Source organism: Bos mutus, chromosome 20, assembly GCF_027580195.1.
Source record: "Bos mutus isolate GX-2022 chromosome 20, NWIPB_WYAK_1.1, whole genome shotgun sequence".
Classification (NCBI taxonomy): domain Eukaryota; kingdom Metazoa; phylum Chordata; class Mammalia; order Artiodactyla; family Bovidae; genus Bos; species Bos mutus.
In genome coordinates, this window is record NC_091636.1 from 29,167,860 (window position 1) to 29,192,477 (window position 24,618).

At 41.6% G+C, this 24,618-nt stretch overlaps 1 protein-coding gene across 1 annotated transcript in view; it reads right to left on the reverse strand.

Annotated features, from left to right (window-relative positions):
- The window catches only part of ZNF366 (zinc finger protein 366), a 62,187-nt gene extending 38,412 nt beyond the window's left edge, over window positions 1-23,775 (reverse strand). Inside the window, exon 1 of the mRNA XM_005889336.2 lies at window positions 23,585-23,775. The gene's annotated coding sequence lies outside the window, so the exon portion shown is untranslated. The remainder of the gene's footprint in view (window positions 1-23,584) is intronic.
- Window positions 23,776-24,618: the final 843 nt, after the last annotated feature.

Genomic DNA, 24,618 nt, shown 5'->3' on the forward strand with positions numbered 1-24,618 from the left:
GACTCATAAGCAGAGACAGAGCAATCTGTAAAGAAGCACTTTATCAATGATGTGGATGATGACCTAGAAAAGTACCCCCAAGAGTATGTAGATGACAATGAGAAAGTCAGGTCTGAACTTGCGGTGAACTTGATAAACCAACGTGGTTAAGGGAAATAGTGAAAACAAGTTTAGAACTCCAGGCTCAATATATTTTAGTACCAGACTGTTCTGATCATGAGGACTGCCGAATGCTGGAGTGTTCTAAGACTCAGGGGAAACTGTTTTCACTAGTAATTCTCACCTGTTCAATGAACTAGGTAGAATAGGTGAGTTCTGTCAACAGACAGGATGAATCCTCGAGAACTGTCAAGGCTCCATCCACCCCAAAGACTGGACATTCTTTGCAGATTATCATCTGCTTAACGCACTGTGGGTTACAATATGTTGCAGAGAAGTTAAAACAGCACTCTGCTGATGTTTGATGGTCTTTCACAGCCTCTGGTCAGTTGTTGCTTCATTTTCTCCCAGGGCTTCCCTGGTGGCTCAGCTGGTAAAGAATCCGCCTGCAATGCATGAGATCTGGGTTTGATCCCTAGGTTGGGAAGATCCCCTGGAGAAGGGAACTAGGGCTACCCACTCCAGTATTCTGACCAGGAGAATTCCATGAACTAAATAGTCCATGAGGTTGCAGAGTCAGACACAACTGAGCAACTTTGACTTTCTTTCACTTTTCTCCCAGGGGTCAAATTTATTTTATTCTAAAACATCTCCATAGCATTTCCATTTGTCTTGTATGTGTATGTAATTTTAAATTTTGAGAAACCACTTCTTAAAATGCCTGACATTTAAGAAAATCTGGCCCTGTATTGCCAAGTATCACACGTGTAGAAAGTAGCATGGTTCAGCCTGTTGAATGTGCCAGATTTTCCTTAAAATTAACATTCATGCCATATGTTGGTACCCTAAAATCAATACTACTTTGACTGATGAAAATGCAAAAAGAAAACATTCTCAGACTGAGTTCTGTTCTCTTTCTTTGTAGACACTGTTTTATGCAGGTGTTAGCAATGGTATTCTTTGGGAGTGAAAAGGAGTGGCTGCTCTTAATTCTTGGTGGGAGGTCAAACACCCAAAGGTGTGGAACCCAGAAGAGCCAGCTTGTAAGGCAAGGGAACCTAAAGGATTGGCCCTACAAGATGGGGCCTATCTACTACTCAGCTCCAGACAATGCCTTGGAGGAAACTTGGAGGTAGCTTCCTCATTCTCCTCATCCACCATGGCGGTGGAACCTCATCCATCATGATGCTCAGAAGGGCAGGGTGGAGAGGAGGGGGCTGGAAATCTCTCACTGAACTTAGAGAGGGCATTACACCAGAAATTTAGACAGTGCTCTGGCAACCCAGGGCGACAAGTGACCTATACGCACACATTGCCTGTGGGTCCCAGCTGCCGGGCCTCATGACCGACCTTTGAGGTCACATTCCCTCTGAGTCGCTCCTCTGACCCTACCTACCCCTGCAGCAGATAGTCTCCATGATGCCAGCCAGAAGTAAATCTTGATGCCTACAGGTTGGGCAGCTGCACTGTTGTGGCTTTGCAATGTACTTTGTCCATGTGTTTATATCACTGTGCTCCCTGGGCCCCTCTGTGGCTTGGGTAGAGTGTGGGGCTCTTCCTGACACACAGAGGGCACAAGCTTTGCTTATAAATATTGACCCTAAACCTGTCCCAAAGGGAAGGACAAGAGGGCAAGGTTATATTACCACTAAAACCACCAGACATATTTAAACTATGATGGGAATTTTGTGCCTGGGGCTTTGTTCTGCTACAGTATTAAATAAGAATGGTGCAATCTTGAAGTTGAAGCAGGCATGTACATTGGTACCATGAAGGATACACAGTATTTAAGGGGGACGTTTGAAAATCCTGCCAGTAGGAGAACCTAAAAAAGTCTGGAAATCTCTCTTTTAAAAAAAATTTTATTATGGAAATACTCAAACTATAAGAATAGTAAAATGAATCTCCATGTCTCACACCAAGTTTGATTTATGACGAAGCTTATTTCATCTATACCCACCCACTCCGGTACCTCACAACTAGGATGATTTTGAAGTATATCCATGACAACTTATTGTTCCATCTATACCTATTTTAGGACATATCTCAAACATAAGCACTTTTCTCTTTAAACTTAGTTATAATGTAATATCTGCAAAAATCAAGTTTCCTTAATCATTAAATATCCAGTCAATATTCAAGTTTCTCTAGAAAATCCAACTTTTTGGCTTTGGAGTGAAAGACAGGTTTTTGAAATTTTGTCAATTTTAGCCAATTTTCCACCTCTCAGATGTCATAGAAGAGTTTGGAAGGTTGAAAGGAAAGATCTCTTTGGGAGCTCTGATAATTAATATAAACAGAAGGAAAAACTATTTGGACTTCCTTCACCTGAAGTCAATGATTGTTAATACTGAAGAGGTTGTTACACATGATCCAGCCCCACCACACTTCCTTATTGTAAACCGAGGCACAGAGGAGTAAACTCTGTTCATCAAATTCACACCGCTAATTTATGACGAAGTCTTCAATTTTAAACTCTTAGAGGCTCTATTTAAGATCCTACTTATTTTGTTTTTTAAAATTGCTACAGAAGGACCTCTATGTCTAGGGCTTTGTGTGTGGATTTAAGCTCTGTGTGGCTACTCTGATGGTTTAGAGCTGTGCTGTCCAAATAAGTGTTCATCAGCTACATGTGGCTTTTGAGCACATGAAATATGAATAATCTGATTTGGGACTTGCTGTACATATAAAATACACACTGGATTTCAAAAATTCAATGAATAAAAGGCAAAATATCTCATTAATAATTATTCTGTTGATTAATGTTGAAATAACATTTTATTTATTGGGTTATAAAAAATAATGTTCAAATTAAGTTCATCTGTTTCTTTTTACTTTCTTATCATGGCTACTAGAAAATATAAATTTCTTTTTGGCTCACATTTCTATTGGACAACACTAGTTCAGAGATTATCTTTTCAATGCAGGATTCCATCAGTTCATTATACAGCCAGGCCCTGAGGCTGGAGAGACCTGGGAGAGGTCATGTATCCCACTGGTCTCTTAGCACTAAGGCTGGAAGCTAACCAAACCATCCAACAATAAATCTTATTTTTAAATATTTGTAAAACAATAAATCTCTTAACTTCCCATGGCTTGGTCTAACATTAGTGAGTCCTACAAGTAAGAGAGTCTTACATCTACTTGTATGAGTATTGTAAACAAAGCACTAGGAATTATTCTTGAACTATCCTTCCATCAACCTTCATGACTGATCTAAAAGTAAGTTCTACTTTCCAAATACCTCTCAGATCTCTACATTTATCCTCATCGTGACCTCCGCAAGCAACTGCCTGGTCCAGGCAGCCACGATCTCACCTGAGCCACTGCGCTGATCTCATTGTTGGTCTTCCACACCGTTCTTACTCCACCTTGGAAATCCATTCTCCACGTAGCAGTGCAGTAAGCTTCTCAGTGAGCACAGACAACCATGTCATTCCCCTCCTCAAAGGCCTCTAGTGCTTCCCATTTATTTCAGGATAAAATTCAAAATCTGAACGTGACCTTCAAGCTCAGCACGGTCTGATCCATTTCTTCAGCAGCACCTTGCCCATGTTCCCCACGCTGTCTGCATTTTACTCATATTGGTCTTCTCTCAGTTCCTCATCCCTATCATACTCCCCTCCCTTCAGAACCTCTGCACATGCAGTTCCCATCGCCTGTAATACTCTTGCTCTCCCTCCACCCTCTGTCGTCTGAACGATATCCATTTATTCAGATCCAGCTCAAAGCGTCCCTTCCTCAGCACTTCCTGACCAGGGCAGGTATACTAATGTCAACACGCAGCACAGATCAGAGCAGTCATTTTCATTTGTTTGTGTGATTATTCATTTAATGTCTAACTCCCTTTGTAAACTCTTTGCTCCATGATGGTGGTGAGCCCATTAGCTCACACTCACTATTGTATCCCACTATAGTGCCTGGCACATAACAGGCCCTCAATTAATGGGAAGGATAAAGGAAGAAAGGTGAGGTGGTTGTACCAATAAGAACCAACCCTGCCTCTTCTTTCTTTACTAGAGTGGAAAGGGAACACCCCTCATCACTGTTCCTTCACAGTTCATTAACATGCTCCTGGACAGACCACCTGAGTACCCCAGCTAAGGGTTAAGTCACTTCAGTCATGTCCACCTCTTTGTGACCCCATGGACTGCAGCCTGCCAGGCTCCTCTGTCTATGGGATTCTCCAGGCAAGAATACTGGAGTGGGTTGCCATTTCCTTTTCCGGGGGATCTTCCTGACCCAGGGATCGAACCCATATCTCTTATGTCTCCTGCCTTGGCAGGCAGGTTCTTTACCACTAGCACCACCTGGGAAGCCCCCACCCCAGCTATGGATTAGCAAATTCTATGAGCTCTATTTTCAGTGTCCATCCAGAATGCACCCACCTCTACTACCTGTACTATGGTCCAAGCCACAGGTTTCTTCCAAGATCTTTGACCTTTACTTTGAAACAGATGAGAATTACCTTTTAATAGAACCACTCAACTCTCCTCCTTCACCCTTGGCTCCTCAAGGCCTACTCAACACGACAGTCAAATTGATTCTATTAAATGGAAGTCAGATCTTTTCACTCCCCTGCCTAAAACTCTCCAACAATCTTCGGGTTTAAAGTCTGAGCTCATCCTGGGGCCTGCAGGTTCTCCATGATGTCGTTACCCCTCTGACCTCATGTCCCACCGCACTCTCCCTTTCTTACTCCACTCTAAGCCTAATGGCCTCTGGTTGTTTCTTGCACACACCAGGCATTCTCCCACCTCACAGCCTTTGCACCTGCTGCTCTTTTTGCCTAGAAGCTCTTCTTCTGGATACCTACATGATTCTCTCTTTGCTTCCTTCCAGTTTTTGTTCAATATCACCTTTTCAATGAGGCCACCCTAATTCTGATCCCTCCACCCCACATTCCCTATTCTCTCTCCTTCCTTGTTTTATTTTTTCTCCGTATCTTCTAACAAATTATATAACTTATTTTACTCATTGTCCAATTCTCTCTACTAGAATGCAGACTCCATGAGGGCAGGAATGTTTGTTTTTTGTTTCCTGTTATACCCCCAGTGCCTAAAACAGTGTTTGTCAGGAGGTTGTTGCCAAATAAATGTCTGTTGACTCCAAGACTAAGGTTCAGCCCATGTACCTGAAAAACAGGTGGACTTGCAACCAGCCATCCAGCATGACCACACAGAGCTGGCCTGTTGTGTTAGGAGGGCCAGCTTGGCTCCACTTTGAAGCTATTTCAAGAGACTTGGAGGTTCCCTAAGCCCAGGTCAGCTGCTCACTGTCCCAGCTCAGTTCTGGTAACTGTGTGTAGGGCCAAGGAAGCAATCTGGCTCCAGGGAACATCTAAATAGCTCCTCCCCATGTTCTCCCACCTCCCCCTCCTCCATCCCCACCGCACACAAATATACCACACAGCCCTCTCCCTTTCCAAGGACACAACTCAGGCTATTTCTAAAACTGAGATTCTGATCCAAAACAGTAGCACATAGAGTATCTCCATGTGCACAGGAAAAGACAGGAGACCTCTGAGCAATTTCCTGGCCCCATATTTTTCCATGCCAGTAAATGAAGCCTTCTTTAGCTCGGGGAATCTCTCTCTGAACCAAGCCAATGCCTTAATGGCGCATTCCATTCCTTACTGCCCGGTCTTCTTTCTTTGTTCTTTTATTTTCCATTTTAAGTGATGGATGCCTGGATCCCTTCTGTCATCAAAACTTTGACAACCAGCTCTCCCGGGTGTTAACTACTAGTTAGGGTACACATAATGCTAACGGAGAGTTTCTTTCCTAAATAGGCATTTATTTAATAATACATAATACTTAAATTGCGCTCTCTGCCTTCAAAGAGTTTTGCAAACTTTACACTTCATTAAGCTGAGCAGCATTTGAGTTCCTGTTTTATGGCTGAGAACGGAGAAAAGTTAAACAATTTGCCTAAGGCTACAACTAGCTGTGCTTTGGACAAAGTACTTTGTCTTTTTTTAATGGATAAGGAAAATATAACCAATTTAAAAATGCAGTTATTTAACAACTGTCGTGATCAGTAAATTAGTCTTGAGTGCTTTCTGTGTTTTTTAAGACCATATTTGGGGTTCTTCCTTGGCTGTACTCATGCCTCCTTGTCTCCAGACACCACTTCACAGTTCCTCTTCTCCTTCCTCCCTGACTCCTACCCTTCCTCCTCTTCCTCGCTTTTTTTCTCTCCTGGCTCTTGGATAATTTAGCTTTTAGGAGAAACCAGCTCTACCCCAATCCTGATCCCTGTTCCTCTGGGACCTACTCTCAGGTGATAAGCATATTGTTGTTAGTGGATTAATAAGGGTTTAAGTCAAGTTTCTATGGATGGAGAAAACCAAAGAATAAATTGTATAATATCTTTTTGGCTTATCAGTTTTAGTGGTGTGTAATTTAAAACATTTTAAATGCAAACAAATATGGATAGGTTATGGAGTAGAATGCAAAACCTAGGACAGGCTAAAGTCTGAAATTCTACCTATGGCAGATCACTTAGGATTTCCTTTCCAGATTTTTCTCTCCCATTAGCAGTACATGGATTAGAAAACTCTGACAAGAATTGATATAACGTGGCACTTCCTCTGAGCTCTCTGGACATGAAATATCAGGATTGATTTTCTAAGGGCTAGTAGAATCGGTCCTGTTATTTTATTGTTCCTTTGAGCAAGTAATTTTTTTTTAAGGCTGTCTTGAAGGTAATGAAGATAAGTTGGGGCATCTTTTCCTCTGAATCTTGAATATCCACCAGGCAGCATCTTTATTAAGCTAAGGGCAGAGTGGCCTTTTTCTCATCATTCAACAAATAAAAGCAGTAAGCAAAGAAACCTATGATACTTGAGACTATGATTAAAAAGAAAAATCTGGGACATGTGTTCAAAGATAAATTTCTATTACATAATAATTTCACACTGAACATGTTGAAGACCTTTAAAGAGAATAAAAATATGTGAAATAAAGGCTAAGCCACAATGACTTGGATTTGGCTTTAACATGTCTGCCCCAAGGTGTACATGCCCTCGAGCCCCGAAGATACTTAAGCTCACGGCAGCATTTGCAGAAAAGGTACAGCAGCATGTATGTAACAAGAGTAAAGAGCTAAGGGCACAGAACCCCGCTCCCTCACCTACTAACTTCCCTAGGCCTCTCTTTTCTCAGCTATAACAACAGGATAATCACTCCTCATTTATCAAATATTTCTAGCTCTTCTCCTGAGCACATTGTCAGATTGCACCTCCCTACTCCCTTTACATATAGGCATGGCCATGTGACTAGCTTTGGTCAACAAAATGTGAGCCCAAGTGACGTGTGTCATTTCCTTGTGGAATCTTTGAGAATCAGTCCACGATTTCCATAATTTTCTTTTCCTCTACCATAGCAACCTGAAACATTTCCAGTATAGCTGTTCTGTCAGCCCAGGTCCTAAAGTTAACATGACCTAGGTCAAAGCCATTGTTGATTCACATAATGAATATGTAATGGAAGGGTGAGATAAATCCTTGTTTTCTTTCTTTCTTTCTTTTTTAAGCCATGGCAATTTAGAGTTTGCTTGTCATTGAAGCATTACCTAGTCTATCCAGACTAATACACTACTTCATTGATCTGGGGAAAGATTAAAAACAGACACCTAATAGCAATATTCATGGCACATAGCAAGTGCTAGATAAAAACTAGTTCTTTCCTTTCTTACCAAATTTCTCTGCTGTGGGATCCTTCTCAGCTCTTCCTTAGCAGCCCTGAGATGGTTGTTTCCAGTTTGAGAAGAATGAAAATAAACTTTAAGACTTCTTAAAGCATCCCCTCATACCCTTTAAGAAAATGAGAGAGCCCTTGAGAGGTGCAGAGTTGGGAATTCCCATAATGAGAAGAGAAGCTCCTCTCTGTGTGTCTTATCAAGGAAATCAGCCATAAAGTAAAACCAATGAACTCTGAAAATTTCCCACCGCAGAGAATGCTCTACCTGAAAGCAATATGGTGCTACAAAGGAGCTGGCATCAAGGGCACAGACCTTTTGTAGGGATTTGGTTCTGACTTTTCTATAACAGGCTATCTGTACTAGAGCAAGGTCAGGGCCTTGATCTACTCAGTACCTGCTTTTCTGACATTTTGGGGAGAAGGACGAAGATGGTCAGACCTCAAACTTTTAGCTTTTTCCTCACTGGCTTCTTGAGAGGTCTCTCCCTTCCTTTGCCTGATCCAGGCTGTGACTTCATGAGTCTGAGAGGAGAAGCCAATGGGCCACTGCTGCTCATTTAGTCCAATCAGTTCAGTTCAGGTGCTCAGTCATGTCTGACTCTTTGCGACCCCATGGACTGCAGCACACTAGGCTTCCCTGTTCATCACCAACTCCCAGAGCTTGCTCAAACTCACTTAGACTTAATCATTAACAATTCATTGAATTAGATCATCAACCTTGTACTTTTTTAGGGTGTTTGACTCCACATTGGAAGAGAAAAGTTCCTACTAAATTTACTCTAGTAAATTTAGTCTTTGAGACCTATCCAGAGGGTAAATCTAATTGATCCATTTAGAAGGCATTCATTAGGGCTGTGGTTCTCTACACTGTTCAAATTCTTGAGAATAGAAGAAGGAAAGAGGAAGGGAGTATATATGAGACAGAGCTGAATAAGACCTCCACCTCTGCAGTCTCTTCCAGAAATTAGAGGCAAGCAAGAACCTCTATTTCAGAACCTTCAGTGAGAGATGAGATATGCAGAAAAATAGGAAATGTGACCAAGGGGCACATTCCTTCAGAAGATTCGTATTAAGCATCTGTGGAAGGAGAGGCACTGTGCTGGGCAGAGTCATAGTCTGGACTTTCTCGAGGGGAGCTGTTTCGTGAGGCTTCCCTGCAGAACTCTAACATCCCTGCCCTCCCCCAACTACTGGGTGCCAGGAGTACCCCCTGGTCACTGTGATAACCAAAAGGCACCCTCCCTGCTTCCAGACGCCTGGGGGTAGGGGTGGTAGTGGAATGCACTGTCCCCAGTTGAGCACTACTGAACCTGAGTCAGATAGCTGCTAGCAGCGCTGCATTAGAAGCCTCTCCAAGGGGCGTAAAGGGCCCCAGTGACGGCAGAAGGATCCGAAGAGAAGCCCACCCGAGGCCTCCTTCCTCCCCTGAGGTGACGCTCTCTGTCTACATCTTACCCTGTTTTATGGACCCAAAGTTCCAAATGAGGCAGGACCAGCTTTGAAGTGCTGGTAGTTCTGAAGAGACTTTCAATTTAACTGGAGTTTGGGGAATGAATAGAATTATTAGAAGAAAGAGGAAGAAGCTATAAAAGGTGCAAATTGGTTAGAAAGAACCCCTAGACATCGCATGATACTAAACCAGTTGGCTATTAGGTGTCGATGGGGCCCTTTGGAGCTAGCCCACAGCCCCATGAGAGAGCTTAGAGGGCTGAAGGCACCTCACGTTGGGGTCATGTTGCATGGCCACCTCAGGGGTCTGGCATATACTTATGTCAGCTCACAACCCTCTTCCTCATTTTTAGGTTGCATTCACTAGAGAAAGGGGGAGGATGAAGAGAGAAAGGGAAACTAACATTTACTGAGCATGTAGTATGGTCAGATAGAGTGCTAGGAATGTTCCAACCTTCTATGTCACAGAGAGGCTGAGTGAGGTAGAAGGAGCATTAACGAGGAAGATAGGCTGCCAGGGGTTTGAATTCTATGTCTTCATTTACCAACTGTGAGCAGTTAATCTCTGAGGCTCAGGTTTCTCATATGGAAGCAAAATAAACAAGAAAGAAAACCACCTCACAAGGTTAATTCTGAGATTTCATAAAATAAGACGTATAAAACACCTGACCAAAAACCAAAACCAAAACACTCAATAAATAATAACTATACTAGTATTTTTTGGTTTCCTAACAACACTGGTAAGAAGAGATTCTCATGGTCATAAAGAGGAAGGAGAAGGACCTGAAACAAGATTAGGGCTGGAAGTTTAGAAAAATGATAACACAAATCAATAATTCTCATTCTAAGTTCTTTGTTTTTTACTCCAGGCCTTTTCATCTGGATCTCCTGAGGGAAAATTTAAGCAATTGCTCTAGACCTGAAATGGGCCTCAAAGAGCCCTGGTTATGCACTGGCCGAACCATTGGGATGGAGGGGAGGGGTTTCTGCGTCAAATGTTGCAGACAGAGACATGGTGGGGAGCATGCAGAGGGGTGCGGCCTGCTGGAGGGGAGACAGAAAACCCCACCTTCCTGAGGTGGCTGACGAGACCAGCGTCTCAAGAAGGAGGTGTGTGGAGGTCTGGGGATTTGATGCCTTCTACTTGAATTCTTTGAAGAATCGACACATGGAAGGACTGGATTTGTTTTGTGTGGTCCCAGTGAGTAGAAACGGAGAAGGCAATGGCACCCCACTCCAGTACTCTTGCCTGGAAAATTCCATGGGCGGAGGAGCCTGGTAGGCTGCAGTCCATGGGGTTGTGAAGAGTCGGACACGACTGAGCGACTTCACTTTCACTTTTCACTTTCATGCATTGGAGAAGGAAATGGCAACCCACTCCAGTGTTCTTGCCTGGAGAATCCCAGGGACGGGGAAGCCTGGTGGACTGCTGTCTATGGGGTCACACAGAGTTGGACACGACTGAAGTGACTTAGCAGCAGTAGCAGTAGCAGTGAGTAGAAATAGGGTCAATGGATGGAGGTGAATATAGAAAGCTCAAATTGGGTTTTATTCATGTAGTGTCCATAGCACCAGCATAGAGCCTTGCCCACATGGGACAGCCAAGGGTGAGTAGCTGCTAGGATTATTATTGCCTGGCCTTGGGACAAGCACCCAACTTGGAAAAGCCGATTGTATCTGCACTGGCCCATATGCCTGACACCTTTGTTAGAAAAAACTATGTCAGCCAGCAGTGACACTCAGGGTGGCCCATTTATAAAAGTCTAGTGAGGGCTTCTTTTTTCCTGCCGTCAACACCTCATTTTGCAAACACTGAAAAAAAGAAAAACAGAAAAACTTTCTATCTGGCTTAAAGGTTGTTTATGGAATAAAGCTAAATAACTATCCATGGGATGATCTGGAAGTGAAATTTTAAGCTAGATAAACATTGAGCCTGCTATGAAAGGTCATTCTAACTTCCTTTGACCCTCTCATAACTGTGATCCTCAGCATTTTGGTTTGTGGCAAGAAAGCAATGCTTTTCTCCTCCCATCTAGACGGTCTACTGGTCTTGTTTCCTTTTATAGTTTTTGATGAGGAATAAAGCCTGTACTTGACATGAGCTCCAAGCCCAGACTTTTCCTGCCTGATCCATTAAATGCATATTTTGATGAATCTAATGCATAAAATTGATAGATTTGTAAAGGCTGCTGGCCCAGAAGATATAGAAACCTCATCATCTCTCTATCTCGAGCTCACTGAAGCAAAAACTCCCAAATGCAGCATCTGCATAAAAACCCTGCCTGTAACTAAAGAGATGTGGAGGAGAAGTTATATGGATCTGGATTGCCCTTGCTGCCTGTGCCACGTTTTCACTTTTCATTAATTCATCCCAAAAAAGGTCCATCAGGTTCCAACTCTGTGACAAGAACAGTGCCAAGCGGTGCCACAGCAACCACCACACTTGCTGAATGTTTCTTATGGAGCAAGAATGTGTAAGTTATCACGTGTATTAACTCATGGGACCTCACAGCATCCTCTGAGGTAGGCTCTACACCTTCCCCCACTTTGCCAGTAAGGAAACTGGTACACAAATAGGTTAAGCAGATTGCTCCAGGTCACACAGGTCACAAAGGAAGGAACCAGGAGGCTTTGGGGAGATAGTTGTTAGACAAAGGAAGAGATTAAACAGTAATGACTACTTCCAGACACTTTCTATCTAGACTTCTATCAAATGTACAAACTTGCTATAGGTAGCAGTTCTGGAGTGGAAAATTTCACTTATACCAGAAGACCTAGATTATTCAAAGCACCTCCATATAATTTATTGGAAAACCCCAGCTTTGGTCTACAGACAGTGGTTTCCAGGTTTCTCAGCATGATTCCCTTTGTAAATTTCATAAATTCCATAACTAACTAACTAAACTCATTTTGCAAATCCCCAGTAAAAATACAAAATAACCAAAAGCTATTTTTAATTCAGTAATTAAAAATTTTACATTAATTTTACATTTTACATTAATTTGTATTTCATTAATTATCATGCTATAAAGAACCATATTTGAAAGCAGAGGTACATATACTTTCAAAACATTAGTTAGTGTACAAACAGTAGGCATCTGACATCCAAGTAGAGACCCCTTAACTCCTTGCAATAACTCCATAGACCCTGCAGATTCACAGAGCTGCATGATTTCTGCTGAATCATCCATCATCTCTCAGTTTTAGTCTACTCATCTTTAAAGCGGGGATAATAAGAACTTTTACAAAGAATCTCAGAGAGGATTAAGATGAGACCAACAAGAATTTGGAGGGTTCTTGTCTGAGGAAGTACAAAAATTGTTAAAAAACAGTCTCTGACAAATATGGTTCCAATGTAGTTAGGGAGAACAGACACATGAAAGAATTAGTAAGCAGGGCAACCCATTAAGCTAAACTATGTCTGGAAGCTTCTAGAATGTGATCTAATAACATATAAGGCATACAAAGGAAGATACTTTGAATAATCCAGGTCTTCTGGCAGCAATGAGTTTTCCACTCTTAAACTGCTACCTATAGCAAGTTTGTACATCTGGTAAAAGTCTAGATAGAAAGTGTCTGGAAGTAATCATTGTTGTTTAATCTCTTCCTGTGTCTCTTTCCTTATACATATGTAAGATGTACGTAGAGAGGGTTCACTATCACCTTACACACAGAAGGGAAATTCAGTTGATGGAAAAGCCATCAGATATTTTTTATTGTTTTTGCCAGAGGTCTGCTGTCCATGGCTGGGACCCTTGAAGTTACAGAGACGCACAGATTGGCTGGGTTTAGATTCATCCCTTGCTGTGCTGCACTGAGACTAAAGCTGGGAAACAGGGACATATGCACATCATAGTGATGGAAGATTTTGGTCTGGTTTGGTTTGGTTTGAAACTGCAACTCATATTTATTAAATGACTAACATGGACAGGAAGTTATACTATGGCCCTAATATTAATATTTAATGATAGTTTGATCCAAATGTAATTTAAGGCACATTTTTCATGCAAATTGAAACTTGCTGCTTAACTGGCTCAACTCCCAGCATAATGTTACATACAATCTTGCAGTTTTACAGCCTGCATTCATCATATTTTCAGGATATAATTGACTCCAGGGCATAGAATTTTGGAAGAAGTTTCCCTCAATGACACTGACTTGGGGGCAGCAGAAATTACTCCAGCCTCTCCCTTTATTCTTGTTGGGTTGAAAAAAAAAAAAAAAAAACCCTTCAATCATCCCAGCATTCCAAGTTCATGATGCTAATGAGTACACAATTTGATAACTTAGATGCCTCTCTTCCCTCCTCCCCCAAGAGAGTTTCAGGTCCTGTGGGTAGGAGGGAAAGTTCAGATTACTAATTAAAAGAGCTAACATTTATTGACTATTACTATGAGGCAGGCAATGTGAGTAAGCAGTTGCATGAATTATCACTCTTAATCCTCACAACAAACCCTAAGAGGATGGTGCTATTTTATACCTGTCATGCAGATGAAAAAATTAAACTGTGCATGATCACACTACTGGCGAGCGAGAGGGTAGGGACTTGATCTCAAGTAGCTGCCCCCAGAGCAGGGGTTGTAACCACTCCTCTATACTGCCTTGCCACCCGCCCTCATACCTGGCTTCCAGGACTGTTTACTCACCCTGGTTGACACTCATATTTCACATGTTGCCAAGGGAATAGGGACACTATAAGAGGCAACTGAAGGAGAAGGAACATAGCCTCTGGCTGTGGCTTTATATATGGCATTCGGTGACATGCTGGCAGGGAAAGGACAAGAGGAATGTAGATGGATGTGAAGTGACCATCCTTAAGGAAATTATCAGAACATGGAACTTAAAATCAGAAGCATTTTCATTATGTATCGATATGTACTTAATTGATCCAATCCCTTATTGATGAACAATTATGCTATACTAATCTTATTTTTTAATCTTGCATTGTAGGTATATCTTTTTACATCATCTAAGTATATTTGTAAGATAATTTCTAAGAAGAGTCACTTTTACATTATTATAGACACTCACAAATTGCTCTCTACAGTGAAGTTTTACTAATTCTCCATTCCACCATCTACGTATGACAGTACTCTCCAGATGCACAGAAACAAATATGCCAACAAGGGCCTCAACTTTTGTCTCATCAAGTAGGTAAAAAATGGTATCTCATAGTTTTAATTTGCATTTATTTATTATGAATAAAAGACTCTTGAGAGTCCCTGGACAGCAAGGAGATCAAACCAGTCAATCCTAAAGAAAATCAACCCTGAATATTCACTGGAAGAACTGATGCTGAAGCTAAAGCTCCAAGACCTTGGTCACCTGATGCAATAACTGACTCACTGGAAAAGACCCTGGTGCTGGGAAAGGTTGAAGGCAGGAGGAGAAGGGGACGACAGAGATGAGATGGTTGGATGGCATCACTGACTTAGTAGACATGAATTTGAGCAAACTGTGGGAGATAGTAAAGGACAGGAAAGCCCGGTGTGCTGCAGTCCATGGGGTCACAAAGAATCGGACACAACTGAGCAACTGAGCAACAACAACATATTATCTTTTGTTTTTCGCATGTTTAAGAACTAACTACATTTCATTTAATATGAAATGTGTTTCATGTCATCTGCCCATTTTCTGGTCATATTAAGTTCTTTGTGATATATATGTTTAGAATTTTTCCCCTAGTTTTTTATTTGCTATTTTGATCTTGCTTATTGAATTTGGGCCCTATAGAAGCTTTTTAACTTTAATGTATAACAAGTGTTAAGGCTTTTAGATAAAACTAGAAAGACTTTTCCTACTTTGAGATTTAAAAAAAAATCTGCCATTTTCCTATTATTTTTATGTTTTTATTTTTAACATTTTAAATCTTTGATCTATCTTGAATTTTACGAAATAAAGAACAGATATAAGTTGGTTTTCTCTCTAGGTGTCCCAACAATTAGTTACATAATCTAACTTTCCTCTCTGATATGCAATGCTATTTTTGTCATATATTAAATTTCCATATGTTTTTAGGTTCACTCACTTGCCTTCTGTCCATGTGTCAATGAGCACATTCAAGCCTCTATCACTAACTCAGAGTTTAGCTTTCTCTTCTGTATTAATAACATTCTCAAATCAACACACAATAAGTTAATGGAACACTATGAATTTCTTGCAATAACACAAGTCCTCTCTTCTCCTCCACTGCCACTAGCTAACAAAATTCAGGGATCTTTTTTTTTATCATCACTAGGAAAAATTTAATTACAATAGTAAATCTATATGAAAGTACAGGGGACTGAGAATCAGATACTACATTCTTGGTCAAATAAACAATTAGGGGTTAATCCACAGTTTCCTTTTATAAGAGCCAGTGATTTTGGATAGTCTCTATGTATCTGTGTTTATACACATGTGTGTAAAGCACATGTGCCATGAACAGAAGAGATAACACATTATTAAGTAAACCAACACTGTCTCCCAAAAAATCCACATTGGTTGAAGGCAAATACACTTGGCACTTTCTATCCTAATCCTTCTGGGGTAGGATCTGCTCACAGCTGAATGTCCTTCCTAACTGTAGACATCAAGTATGTGATACCACAATTCCTTTCCTAGGAGGCTCCAAAAGAGCAAGAGGAGCTAGTGTAAAGTGTGAGACATCTGAGCACTTAAAGCTTGTGCAGACACACCAAAATGATGTATTACTGAGCTGCACCTTCTTTTCCAAAACCTAGGCTCTTCTCTCCTTCTCCAACATCCTCATTAAGACTCATGGCCTAGGCTACAGCCAGCAGATAAGAATTCTCCACCCTGGGGGGTTGTGTAGACAACGCTGGGCGCAGAGGAGCTGTGGGCATGTGGGAGGAGACAGCAGCTTGCTTGCTGCATTGTGTACTGGCCATCTCCTAAGTATCTAGAAAGACTACGATTGCCCCGCTCTCTTAAAAAATCCAGTAGGGGCTAGGATTCTGGATATACCGAGAAGTAACCTTGTAGAGCTTTTTGCTTGTTCTTCACCCTAAGAGTTCAGGTTCTAAAAGTTCAGAAGCCCCACCTTGATGGATTAAGTATGGTGCTCCTTATAGCACCTTCAAAGTTTTCATTTCATACATTTTTCAGGATAAGAAAGATCCCTCTTTGTACATTTTTTTTTTAACTGAAAAAGCTACTAGGTGTGGAGGGAAGGAGAGGAAGCTCCACTATGCTATGGGGAAGAAAACCACCTGAATTAGAAAAACAGCAAGAGACAAGTAGTGGCTTTTGTGGTGGGTGTTCCATAAAACAGCACCGAAAACTCAAAGTTCTTTCTCTCCCTACACTTCCTGTGGAAGAGGGCCAGAGGGGCTCGATTAAGGGGGAGAAGCCACTACCTCCATCCAGGCAGAGGCGTTTTGTCCGGGCCCAAGCCAACCAGAGGCTATTCCGGTCCTCTCCCTTGCAATCTTCCGGCCCGGCTTCCTTTCCCCACCCCTCCAACAATAGCCCCCTCTTGATTTCTGTTCTAAGCCAGAACGGTGAGTCCCCAGTGCAGAGGAAGCTCTAAGGATTCTTTCAAACTGGGAAGAGTGAGGGGTGTGTGCTGGCATCTGCTCCTGGGCGGTGATGCTGGGGACCCGCCCCTCTTTTCCCAGAGGTGGGTAGCAGGGGGTCTCTTGTCCCCGTCCTCTAGCTTTCAAAGGAAGAAGCTGGCAGAATACCTCTTCTTCCTGGAAGAAGATAATCTGAGATACTCTATCTTGTACTATTGCATTTAAATATTTTTTCAAACTGCTGAAAAAGCTGGACACCTTTTTGGAATGATGTTCCCCATACTTGTCACTGCCCCTGCTAGGTCTTCCTTAAGCCACAAGCTGATACCACAAGGAAGATGCTCCCTTCTGAGGCCCCTCCCCAGATTTATCAGAGCTGGAGAAGTGTCTAGGAATCTATCCCGGTGACTCTGATGTTCGGCTCTCAGAACACACTTGAATAACAATACCCCAGACCTTTACTCTCTGAGATTATCAGGGTCCCTTTGTATGGTATCACATTGCTAGTTGAGACCATAAAAGTCATGCCTAATGTTGCTCAGAGCTGAATAGACTTGAAGTTTGTCCAGTAACACCATTATCCAAGAGGGAGTAATGCTGTTTTGGACAAGTTCAGAGTTTATGAAAGGGCTTTGTAACTCCATAGGACAGGGACCTATGTCAGTCTGTGTATACAACAGATCAAAACCCTAAGGCAGTGCTGCTGAAACATGAATGTGCACCTGAATCATATGGAGATCATGTTAAAATGCCAATTCTGATTCAGGGGGTCTGGGATACAGCCTGAGATTCTGCTTTTCTAACAAATTCCCAGGTGATACCACACTGTTGGTTGACTACATTTGAGGAACACTGCCATAAGGGATGGGCTTCCACGATGGATCAGCAGTAAAGAATCTGCCTGCAGTGCAGGAGACGTGGGTTCGACCCCTAGTTCAGGAAAATTCCCTGGAGGAGGAAATGGCAACCCACTCCAGCATTCTTGCCTGGAGAATCCCATGGACAGAGGAGCTTGGTGGGCTACAGTCTGCGTGTGTGTGTGTGTGGGGGGGTCACAAAGCAACATGACTGAGGATGCATGCACACCTTAAGGGATACTTAATTTAAAAAAAAGTTATCAGCTGCTTCCTCTTTAATGAGAAACCTGAAAACAAGCAACATCAATTCAGTGACCTTGCGTAAATCATTTACTTTTTCTAGCTTACCTGTTAAACAAGGTAGGTGCCTTTCGTCATCTCTAAAGTGGGGGAGAATACAGCGCCTACTTCTTAGAATGGGAGGGTTAAGTGAAATAATGTACGTAAAGTTCTTGGCAGGCCCCAAACTTGCTAAAAACTCTTCCATAAATGCTGCGGGTGGTGGTGGTGCTCTTGAGGTTATCTCATTCCCCATTAATACCAGTGGTCATCACAGAATGAGGTCAAAGTGGGGCCGTAACAGATCATAGGGAAAGAGAAGGGGAAGAATTCCTTTGTGTGGTCCTGGTATTTGGCACCAAAGAGATAGGCTTTACCAATGAGAGGTCTTAACAACTAAGACAGCAAAGTTGTTATCACATTTATACATATATTTACCACTTTTACATTTGCCATGTAAGTGCAAAACTGCCACAGGCCAGTATTTGTTCGTTTTGGCTGTCTCCAGTGCCTAATTATATAAAGGAAAGGGTATTGTGCACCACAAGGATATCATGTTTCCCTCCCTGAATTCACTCCTTCATGTTTGTGTAAACTCAACCCAAGTGGCATCCCTTTAACTTGGATTTACAGCCCTGCCTGTAAAAACCAGAGAGCACTGAGCATTTCCTACAAGGCTAAATCCTGGCTCACGACTGCCTCAGTCAAGGAAAAACAAATGACCACGCTCTCTCTCGCCAAAAACAATGTGCTAACCCATCATCTGCCCAGAAAAGAAATGGAAAACAAAATGCAACCAACAGTCTTTTCTGTGCATCTGGTAAATGTTTATCACCCACGAACAAGTGGGTAGGGTCCTTACCAAGATGACACATTACTATACACGTAGCAGCCCCAGGGATGTGATGGAGGAGTAAGCCATTCAGTCAATTCAGGTGGGGAATAAACATGTCAAGCCGGCAGTTTGGCAATGTCCAGAATCCCAGAGAGTTTGCCTGATTTTTAACTTACTAACTGCTGTGTTTAGTATTAACGAAAAGTGGCATGTTTCACTCTACAGCCCACTTATTTACCATTCGTTCAACAAATATTTTGTGCATCTATTATATATTCTAGGCTGTATGCTTACAGCAGTGAACAAAAGAAGGCCCTGTCCTCATGATGCTTACTTTCTAGTGAATTTATGTATTATACATAACTTCTGATGAAGATAAGCTCTTATTCTTTTATCTAAATGCATTTGATATTTGAATAGTTAAAAAGAATAGCCATCATCAGGCTAGCTGTTTCTGACAGTGCACATCAAAGTATCTGCTGTCTCTCTGTCACGTGGAGAGCTATATCCATCGCTGCTCTACTTATTAGCCACACAAAGTTTTCTTTTGATAGCAGATTAAACATGACTTGTGGATGCTGATTTTTCAAACACCATTATCAATCTTTCACCTTTCCATGTCAGTATTAACTTAAGGACAGGGATCTAATTTCTAATAAAGGCTCAGCAAAACACACATTGTGTGAAAATAAAACCAAAATAAAATAAAACCAAAATAAAAAGTGAAAATAAAACCAAAAAACTTATATAAAGAATCTTATATTTAAAGAATCTATATTCTTTAAAGTGAATATGAAAACAGTATCTGTGTTTTCTTTGATTAAAGAAAGAATGCATGCTCACTATAAGAGACAAATAATATATAAATGCATAAATCAAAAAGCACTATTCATATAGAATTCCAATATTTATAATTGTAAGTAATTGCTCTTTATAATATATGTTATTATAGAATATTGATCAGATTGGTTGCATATTCCTTACTCCATAAAACTAACAGCTTCTAGAATAACAATTGATATATTTGAAACTAATTTCTAAAGAGAACAACCAATGCCGAATAGGAATTATGCTTAAAAGTATGGTTCTTAGAACAAAAATGTAAAAATACATTTTAACGTCAATGCAATCCTGAAGAAGATAGAACAAAACAGTGATCACCCATTTTAGAAAATCACAGGATGTCAGCATGAGAGTCTTACAGATCATCTAGTACAGTGGGCAGAAGAGTGTGAACAAGTCCCAGATGAATTCTAATACACACTCACACACACAGTCGCCCTTGAGAGTCACTGGTGTCATCCAACTTCATCATTTTACAGAGAAAACCGAGGTCCAAGCAAGTGCAGACCTGTCAGGTCATACGTGGAGAGGGCAGCAGAGGTTGGCAGAAGCGCCCTGACTCCAGTCTGGTCTTTGTTCTCTTATCCTAAGCCACCTGAGAAGACGCTTGTTTTGCACTTCAGGGTAGAACAACACAGCTGCAATCTACTCTCCAAAGGTTAAGTTCTCCAAGTGAGTCTCTATTGTATGAGGGCCTCTGACTCTAACAAAGGAGCCTCAACGGTTCGGGACATTGGTGGTCGATTTCTGGTCGTTTTTGTGGTTGTGTTTTGCTCTGGTAAAGTGGAGAGGGAAGTTTAACTAAGTTTAAGTATCATTATTACTGGATAGACTAACTAGCATGTAGGTTTTAAAGTTTAGAGTGAGAGAAAAATAGCAGTTGGAGCTCTCTCTCTCTCACACATGCACACCCACAGTAGTGACACCCGTGTTCTCTTTATTGGTGATCGGTGGCTTGCCGCTAAAATGTTTGAGGAGAGGGGTCACTGAGTGTGCTTAGTCTTTACTGTGAGGAGAACATGTCCCTTCAAATCTTTTCGTCTCTGGCTGAGTCACGAACTGCCACAATGGTCTCCAAAAAAAAAAAAGTCTCTAGCCCTCCACTGCCAGGGAAAAGGTCATCAACAACTCAGAGCTCACGATCTTGGGGAAGTGGGTGAAAGGGAGAATGAAACGTCCACAACACCATGCAGTCTCTTCATGATGAAAACTGCAGGCTTTCATCCCAAGACAAGCTCTCCCCTACTCCCTCCTCTGCTGAACACAGCTGGCACTTTAATGAGGCGAAATCTGGCTGTTTCTGCCATCAGCAGAGATAAACATCAAAACATTAAACTCTGCTTTCCTTTGTTTTGCAAGATTTGGGGATTCAGGATAGCTTCACTCAATGTGTGCCCAACTCCAAAGCTATGAGGGATGATTTTTTTTTTTTGACAGACTCTTGGTATAGTATTGATCAAGGATCTGATACAAATTATAGTGTATACATTCTACTCTCTGCATTCAAAAGACAGTACCTTTAAGTATTAATATAAGACTTTAAAATCACATCTGACATGGGTTGACTCCTACTATTTACCACACTTTGTATTAATTGTGTTACATAAACAATCTTGTTTAATCCTCACTACAACTCGATTACATAGATGCAATTTTATGTTAGGGGAAACTGCAGCTTAGAGGAGTTAATTACCTGGCCAAAATAAGTGTCAGACAGTAAGCGACAAAGCTGGAATTCAACCCAGATTTGGATAACAACAAAGCCTGTGCTTTGATGTTCTGCTTGCTCGCATTTAATTCACATATCAGCCCACAGGACACATGCTAACATGATTTAACATTTATACAGCAAATTTATGGTTTAGTTATATGTACAGCTTTGGCGCAAATTAATTAATGCAACCTTCTGTGTGTCAAATTCTGGCTCATTTCAAGCTGGAGTTTCCTTAATGATATCACAGAAGAGCCTCTGATGACTCCGAGTAAGAATCACACACTGGAAGTTTCCACAAATACCAACTCACTCCTTGGAATTGAGTGAAGACAGATTGGTAGCAACTAGGCTAAGCTTGTCAGTGACTTTCTTCTTTAGGGAGCTGCATTTTTTCCCCCAGTATCCAACATTCTCATGGCAATGACTTAACAACTCAAATGGAAATACTGAATATGTATTTTTTCTTTTACAGTAAAGAACCTACCCTGAGCTCCTTAATCTTGGGCCACATTGGAGACACAGGTTCAGGAGGGGCTGTTTTCTGCGCCAAAGGCAGATCCACCTTTTGCCTAACTTGTCAGTGTGACTCTGCTGTCATTTTTTTTCGTATTGTGTTGCATTTGATGCTTTTATTCAATAACCCAAATGAGATAGTATCCTCTGATGTCGTTCTAACTGGGCATAAAATTAAATATATTATCAAGGAAAAATGAAACTGAAAGAAGCACGAAAAATTGCAGCCCTGAGTTTTCTACTGAGTCACATTTGCTGATAAAAGATAAAAAAAAAAATGCCCAAGCTGATCGGTCCCGGCTACCTTTTGACCTGAAGATCTATGAAACAGGGTGAATAAGGGTAGGTGGGAGGGGAGCTAGAAACCACTTTCAATTATTAGTAGTATAATTGTGCCTCCACAAGCAGGAAAACGCTATCATACCTCTTTCCCATTGCTCATTTTATAGTGCTCCTAAGGAAAGTCGCTTGGAGAAAAAGGAGAAGAAAAAAGAAGTCTGACTAATGGAACAAAACCCACATAATAGTCCAGTTTTATCATATTTTCTTACTCCTATTAAGATGGCTCAGTTTTAAATAAAGATTAATTACTTGAGCATGGTTAATGCATAGTCCGGCCAAATTAATTTATAAACGAGAGAACAGCTAATTTTATTACACTCTTCACATCCCAGATGACTTCAATCAGTAAGTTTCATAGAAATAAATATAAGAAAAAACCTCTGCCTGTCCTTTGTCTTTCGGCCATTCAACACCTCTCTGGGTTGGATGATTAATATTAGTAAATATACACAGTCTTTCAGAGCAACCTCGCTGGTCTATTTTTGACAATGTGATCTTGACTCCCTTGTGGCTTGCCATGATGAGTTCTTTGTAACATTATACTTTCTGATGAATCTAAAGGAAGCAAGATAGACTTTTAAAAATTAATTGTGTGTATAATCTTGACTGGTTTGCTGTATTCTATTTGAGGCTTAAAAAACCAGGCACTGAATAAACATTCTTCAGTGTTTAGCTGGGTTTTTCACTCTTACTGACGCAAGTGATCGATCTCAATCTCCCTATCCTACAGGCATGCTGTTTTCCAAAATTAAAGCTGCTTGCCCCTAAATCTTTGCCCTCTTTTGTGTGGCAGATGACATCTTCAATTGACAGTGGATAATAAATTTACACTCAACCCACATGTGGAGCCTGAACACATAAGCACACCCCACCCCTGCTTATAATACAATTCAAAGTGACATTCTCTTCTTTTTCTTCCTCCTGCCTCAGTGAGGCAGAATAACAGTCACAAATTAACAGTCCTCTTTGAGGCAGGGGATGTTGAATGAAAAGGAAAGAACAAGAGCAGGCACCTCCATCGAGACAATGGGTAACAAAATCCCCAGAGCAAACCACAGTTCTTTACAGACACCCTGAGAAGGCTCCCAGGACACAGCACTGAGGAAGAGCAAATTCTCAGTGAGACACGGCACTCCAGTGGCTCTTGGTTAACCCACCAGCTTATCTGTGCCCAAATTCAGATTTAACACAATGTCCTTCTTAGCCCAGTGCAATTCTATGTCCAGTTCTGCCAGGCTCAACCCTGCAGAACATCAGTATTCACTCAAAAAAAAAAAAAAAGACATACACGCTTCAATTCTGGGCCATCCTTCAGTCACACCCTTTGATTAAGGATTACACCCAGTAAGGCATTTTCTGTGGAAGATGCCCACAGCAACATCCATCGCAGGGACATTGAAATGGAAGTAGAAAGGACTGCGTGGGTAACTTACCAGCTCCTGAGTCTGAGTGGCTGCAGCCGCCCCCGAGGTTTACCTGATCCCTTGTCTCTCTGTCTTTCTCCCTCTCTTTCTCCCTCCTTGTGTACAGATTGCAGGGAACTTAAAGAACTCGCAGGGACAGTGTTTCGAATGACTTAAGAAAGAGAACAGGAACAATACTTCGTTCTCTTTTTCTCAGATGAGTACCTTCGGGAAGAAGGAAGGAAGGGAGGGGAGAGGGAGGAAGTCAACAACCCTTTGCTTTCCTGAAAAAAAATAAGGAAACAGAAGATAGACATCTCATTTTCTCTTAAACAAAATGTTGGAAGGGGCAAAAAAAAAAAAAACTTTGAAAAAAGGAATTCCTCAAATATGCTCTCTGCCCTGGGAGCTTTAAAGAGATGAAAAGCCTTACTGGCCTGTCCTGTCCAAACAAATGGTGTTCCAGAAAGGCAGACTCTCCTGAGCTTGCAGCCTGGCATCTAGTTTGCAGAAAAGACACAACGAAAGGGGAACAAATCCGTCTCGTCCACTCTGATGGAGGGAAAGTTCGGTCTGTCATGCTAACCAAGGCAAACCCGCAGCCTGTGAGGCCGGGCGTGCACAGGTCAGCCCGAATGTGTGGCTCTCTCTGGGCTCTGTGAAACATCAGCATTGCTGCAAGTCTTCAGCCTGACTCTAGAGCTTTCCGTTCTTCCAGGACCAAACAATAGATGTATGCATTGGTCGCTGAGCCTCTTGCAGAGGACCAAGATTTCATCTTTGCTGATGGATGAAAAACAGCAGCAGCAACTCACCACACTGCTGCTGGACATAGTTATCTCAGAACTGTTGTTCACATCATCATGTCCTCATGTCCTTTACTTTCCTAGCGCTCTTTGGATTTAGTCACCTCTGGAAAAACCAGAAGGTGATTTCTAATTTGTCTTCAGAATATTGCACAGGCCTTAGGTAAGTCATCCACAAAGTTTGAAAAGGAATGGGAGGTTGACTACAAGGAGCTAGATAATGGTGGGACTATTCTTTACCCAGTTAGGGGGTCCTAG